The sequence below is a fragment of the Uloborus diversus genome, chromosome 5 (assembly GCF_026930045.1).
Source record: "Uloborus diversus isolate 005 chromosome 5, Udiv.v.3.1, whole genome shotgun sequence".
NCBI classification, from domain to species: Eukaryota; Metazoa; Arthropoda; class Arachnida; order Araneae; family Uloboridae; genus Uloborus; species Uloborus diversus.
Genome location: NC_072735.1, coordinates 37,621,289 through 37,627,288, shown reverse-complemented (window position 1 = coordinate 37,627,288; position 6,000 = coordinate 37,621,289).

The window sequence follows — 6,000 nt, the reverse complement described above, 5'->3', positions numbered from 1 at the left end:
CGATATGTCGACATAGACAGTTTCACAACCAGGGAAGATTTCCTTGGATTCGTGGAACTCAAAGCGACAACTGGTTTATCGATTAAATCCGCAATAGACGAAGAACTGACAAAACTGAATTTGTCTTACAAATACCTCTGTGGACAAGGCTACGATGGAGCAAGCAACATGTCTGGGCCATTTAAGGGCGTTCAAGCTCTAATTTCCGAGCAGCAACCCCTCGCCATTTATACTCATTGTTTCAGCCATTTCCTGAATTTGTGCATCACAAAAAGCTGCCAAATTCCTGTTATAAGAAACGTAATGGGAACAGTTGAGACTGTCTCTGTGTTTCTCTCGGCTTCTGCGCACAGAACAAATGCATTAATCGATGTTGTAGAAAAGCAAGACTTTTCGGAAACTAAAAAAAAGAGATTGAAAGCACTTTGCCCTACACGGTGGGTAGAAAGGCATGACAGCCTAATAACATTTAAGGAACTACTTGTTCCTGTTATGACCATAGGCGGATTTAGGACTGAGTTCCTGGGGGGGCAGGATTTTTTTTTTTTTTTTTTTTTTGAGCAACATTTTTAATTGCCTTCCCCCCCCCTGTCTATTTTCTGTGATGCATAAGGCCATTCTTTACTTTTTTATGTGTCATTTTCATTACTGTGTGTAATCATGCTGTCCTTTTTGAATTGACCTTAAAAGAGAGGGGGCTGGTATTAATAGAGTGACGCAGGGCTTCCTTTTAAGTGGGATATAGAATATCTCTAATTTTAGGGGGCCCGGGGGTTACTCCCCCGGAGGAAATTATATAAAATGGATATAAAATTCTGCATTTTTATATCTTATAAGGGTTAATTGGAAATAATAGGCAAATATTTTTAAAAAACGTTTTATGCTTTAAAAGTGCTTCGTGATGCAAGTTAATACTTTCAAAGAAATGGTGCACAGATTTAGAGAATAGGTATCAAGAGAGTAACAAACTACCCATTTGAACAATTCTTAATTTATACATTTGATAAGAAATAAAATTGAAACACACTTTGCTTAGGAGTTTCAAAGACTTGTCTAATTATTTTCAAGGTTTGGTTGGTTAGATTGGATTTTTGGCTCAAGAGCCCTGGTAGACTATACTGCGCCAATTCTTTTCAGGGATTTTAGAACCTGTCGATAATTTGCACTTTCCAGTCTCTGAATTTGAGTAGTAGATTATACAGTTGTACAGTATTGTTCTTTGAAAGAAACAGCTATTTTAAGTTTAAAAGAAAAAATAATTTTTTTTTAAATTTCTCATCACAACTTTTTTTTAATTATAAGTAGTACAGAAAACGAAAAGAAATAGGGGTAGTGTATCATTTTTCCCCCGGGCTAAACAGATTAACAATATGCAGTAAAAGTAAGATGAAAGCAATCAATACAAAAGAATTTCCAAAATTCTGCATTCGGGAATAAATAAATAGCAAGATATGAAGCATGTGAGTCAAAAAATTTATTTCAAGTAATATGTTACAAATGCGAGAATCATAATTTTTACATTTTTGATGCAGGATGTAGCAAGGAGCTGAATTTGACACATTTTGGCATTCCTCCCCCTACAATTTGTTAGAAATTTTAAAATTTAAGGTTTGTAGCCACACGTTTCCAAATATTCAAGGTTTTCAAGTACTTGAAAATGAAATTAGTTTTTCATGCACTTTCCATTTTTTAAAGGAACAAATCACAATTTTTTGGGAGTTAGGGGACCACTTCAAAGCAGGGGCCCTACGTTATAGCTTGTTTATCTTATAGGCAAATCCGGCTCTGCATGTAATTCACTGTTACCTACAGATTTTTTTTTTTTTTTTTGATTTTTTGTAACTGTAACGAAAATTCGTCAGTTTTTACAGTTAAAGGAATTTTACGATTTTACCAATCTGTGTAAGGTTTTTATCAAATTTCAGCAAATTTTTTCAAAATTTTTGATGACTGAATTACTCAGATTTCAATAATGACAATAACTGTCTCATTTAAACTTAGATGATTATGACTTACCTTAATTTTTAAACAGTATTTAGAAAGTAAGGAAAATGGTACTTTCCCTCTAAGTAAAAAGATTCAATTAATAAGAACGTTCAGATAACTGAAGTTTATTCACTTTGCGATAGTATTTACTTTTCTTTCTCAAAAAAAAAAAAAAAAAAAAAAAAAGAAAAGAAAAAAAGCAGAAAATTTTCTAAGCGCATAAGTACAGTTCTAACTATTAGTTTCATATATACAAATTTTTTTCTTTAAAAAATAAAGAAAACACAGTTATAAAAACATTTCATCAGGTAATAATGCGATCTTACAAGAGTTGTGCAAAACTTTCATGCCGGAAATATATCTCCCTCGCTTTTTCTTTTATTCAGACGTTTTCCTTACAATGTATGATTCTGGAAAATCAGAAATTTTATTTTTGAACTGCTAGGGATTGAAATTCCAATTTTTTTTCACCTAAAAAATTAACGCATTGTGTTTACAGTGATTTTACGTTCTGTTTGTTCAATGGTTGGACAATTTTTCCAGTTTTTTGTTTCATTGTTACATACATTCGTTGAGTAAGGTGTTAATTGTTACATTTGATAGTATTTTGCTGTACAAAAACCTTTTAGCTATGTACTTCTTTTGCAATAGCATGCATTTCAAATCAGCCAATTTCATTTGAACATGTGAATCCAGAATGTTCTTCAAACTCTTTCGTCTGTAACAACCCAAAACATCTAGTTTTTGAAATGACGCAAATTGAAAATAAACATTCTGAAAAGAGAGAAAACAAATCGTAACCAGTAGATCGTTCTGTTAGCGCAAACTGTGGAGGGGGAGGGAGGGTCCCAAACGTCAATTATTATAAGTGTTGCAGCTTGAATGCATAGCTCGTTTAGCCTATATTTTCATTCATATACCTGCCCAAATGGTTTTCAGTCCAAAATAATGAATTTAGACTAATTTTCAGTACCCCAGTGACAGCTGTACTATTTGTATTTAATGTTCGGTTTTTCTCTTTTTCTTTTCTCCCTTCAGAAAAGGACATTCGCTGTTCTCTTCATTTTAATTGAACTATTCAAAAAAGAAAAAATCATGATTTTTTTTTGTTATAAGATTTTGGAAGATAAGTAGTTACTATATAAACTCCTCTGAAAACTGGGGGCATTTCCCCCTTTGCCCCCCCCCCTATAAATCCGCCCATGCTCTTCTGAACTATTCAAAAACGAAAAAAAAAAATTTTTTTTTAAATTTTTGGAAATTGTGTTGTTACTACATAAAGTCCTCCCAAAACTGGGGGGGGCATTGCCCCCCTCTGCCCCCCCATAAATCCGCCCATGGTTATGACTGTGCTGGAAAGTTTACATACAACTGCCTCTTCCGAAGCGTCAACAAAAGCATATATGTTAAATGCTTCAATAAAAAGGAGTGAATTTATTGTTGGCGTCGAAATATCAGTTTACTGTCTCAGTTTGACACTGAGGCTAAGTCAGCAGTTGCAAAGCCCGAAGCAGGATTTGTCTTCTGCATTAGCTAATGTGTCTCAAGTTTTGGACACTTTTCGGAGTGTAAGACAAAACGCAGAACTCGAATTTCAAACTATTTACAAAAACTGCCTTGAAATTGCTGAAGAATTGGATCTGGAGTTAGAAATACCCAGATCAGGAAAGCGTAAAAGTGCTCGAGACTGTACACCTCCAGAAAATCCAGAAGTTTATTTCAGACGAACAGTCTTTCTTCCTCTGATAGATCACTTCATTTCCGAGATTGATTGCAGATTTAGCAGAGATTTTCTTGGAGTGCTTCCCCTCGAAGGTCTAATTCCATCGAACTTGTGTGTTTGAACCGACTGTGTTTTTGAAAAATTGTTTCATAATCATTTTAAAAAATAGACTCTTTTGACAATTTTTTAGTGTATTTCATGTTTTACAAGTTAAAAATAAACATATGCTTATTTTAAATAACAAATGTCGTAACATTCTCGTGAAAAGGATGCTGAACGATATTATACTGGATTTTTTTTTTTTTTTTTTTTTTTTAACAGACCTAAGTTAGCCCCCCCCCCCCCTTGTCCAAGTTCTAGATCCGCCACTGCACACACACACACAACCACACACATACATACATTCAAACACCTACACATACACCTACACACAAATACTCACACTCATGCCTACACACACATACCCCCCCCCCACACACACAAACACTCGTACACAATTTAAAATTCAAAACGTTTAGCAAATCTAACATTCTTCCAAGTTTTTCAAAAAGAAAAAAAGACAAAATATAAACCTAACTACTAATTTTGCACTAAATCATTTTGAGGCATATTGTAATGCTCCGAACTTAAAAAACATTTGAAAGTTCTGTAGTTGTGAGAAGCCAAAAAAAAAATAAAAAATCATAGAAAACCGAGAAAAGAGACTAAACTATAAAAATAAAACAAAATAATACAATGAATGAAATATAATTAAAAAAAACCCTGTAAACTGAAGTAATAAAAAGATACATCAGACAATTAGATCAAAACGCTCAGTAAAAAAGATTTTATTTATAAAAAATCTAAAGTACAAAAATATCTTGCAATGAAAAATGCTTCGGATTTTTATCACTATAATAAGGCTATTTAACTGCAATATATATATTCTTTTTTGCATATATTTTCTAAAACTATATACATATTTGCATTTCAACGTGTAATTATATATGGAAGATTCAAAAGGCATGTAAGTTTTAAATGAGCAAATTATCCATGTACATATCACAATATATTTTCTCCATATTGATATGAATTTTTATTAAAAAAATATTTAAAAACATTTTTTACTTCATCAAAAAATGAAGTATTTCTATATAAATTAAAAAGGAAAAAAAAATTGCATAACCAACAGCAAATATTTCCAAAAGTGGAATAATTTAATCACACTCTAAATACAAATCATGTCAATCCAACAAAAAACATTAGATACCAGAAATAATAATTTAAAAATTTGAATTGCTAATACTATTTAAAAAATAATCAAATATAAAAATGGAATGAATACTTTGTTCTAGTTTGAATCTGACTCAACACAAAAGAAATCCTCTAAAATATATTAAAATTTACCACAAAATTTGAGGAGATGGAATTTTAAGAACATTTTAAAATTCTCTCTTCTTTTCTGTAGAGATTTGTCAGTAATACTTCCAAAATTTTTTCATACAATTTTTATAAATTTATTTAAAAAAAAAAATGGTTCTCCCTTGTTCTTTATAGACACTTCTATTAAATTCTTAACCTTAATATTACTTGACCTTCACTTGAAAGAAACTGATGATACGAGTTAAACACATTATTATAAATGAAATAAAGAGAGAAGTCCTTTACTATGCATATTATGGATCAAATGAAGCAGTCCCGAGAAAAGAATCAAGAAATGTAGTAAATGAGGTTTTTCTTTATCAATACTTAGTTGCAACAATCATCATGTAATCCAGAAATGAACCCTTTAAAATGAGAGTGCTATAATAAGAAAGTATGCTAATTTTTACTTTATGTTATGTGGGAAAAAAAGGCTTCATATGTAACTAAACTTCATATGTGTTTTAACATTCGGTATCATGGCTTCTGCTGTAGTCGTATTTTTCCGAAGAAGAATCCGATCCGAAAGCGGAAGCAAGCATGGGAATATTCAATTTAATCAGGGTCGGATTTAAGGGAGGGCAGTTGGGGCTACTACAACAAAGGGGCCCCACAATAAAATTTTTACAAAAAACTTTCACGGGTCAGCAAATTTTACGTTTTTTCTTCCAGACATTTTTTTTTTTGTATTTCTACAAAGAATGCTTGCACAAAAATAATATTATTATCGGTATATCAGAAAGCTCTGATTGCAAGTATCCATTTATTATCAATTTTTTATTTGATCGAGCATTTCAGTGGCAATATATTTTTTTTAATGCATTTAATTTGTAATTTGTGCATATGAGTTAATGAGAAATAAAGTATGTAAAAAAAATTTTGAAAAATTG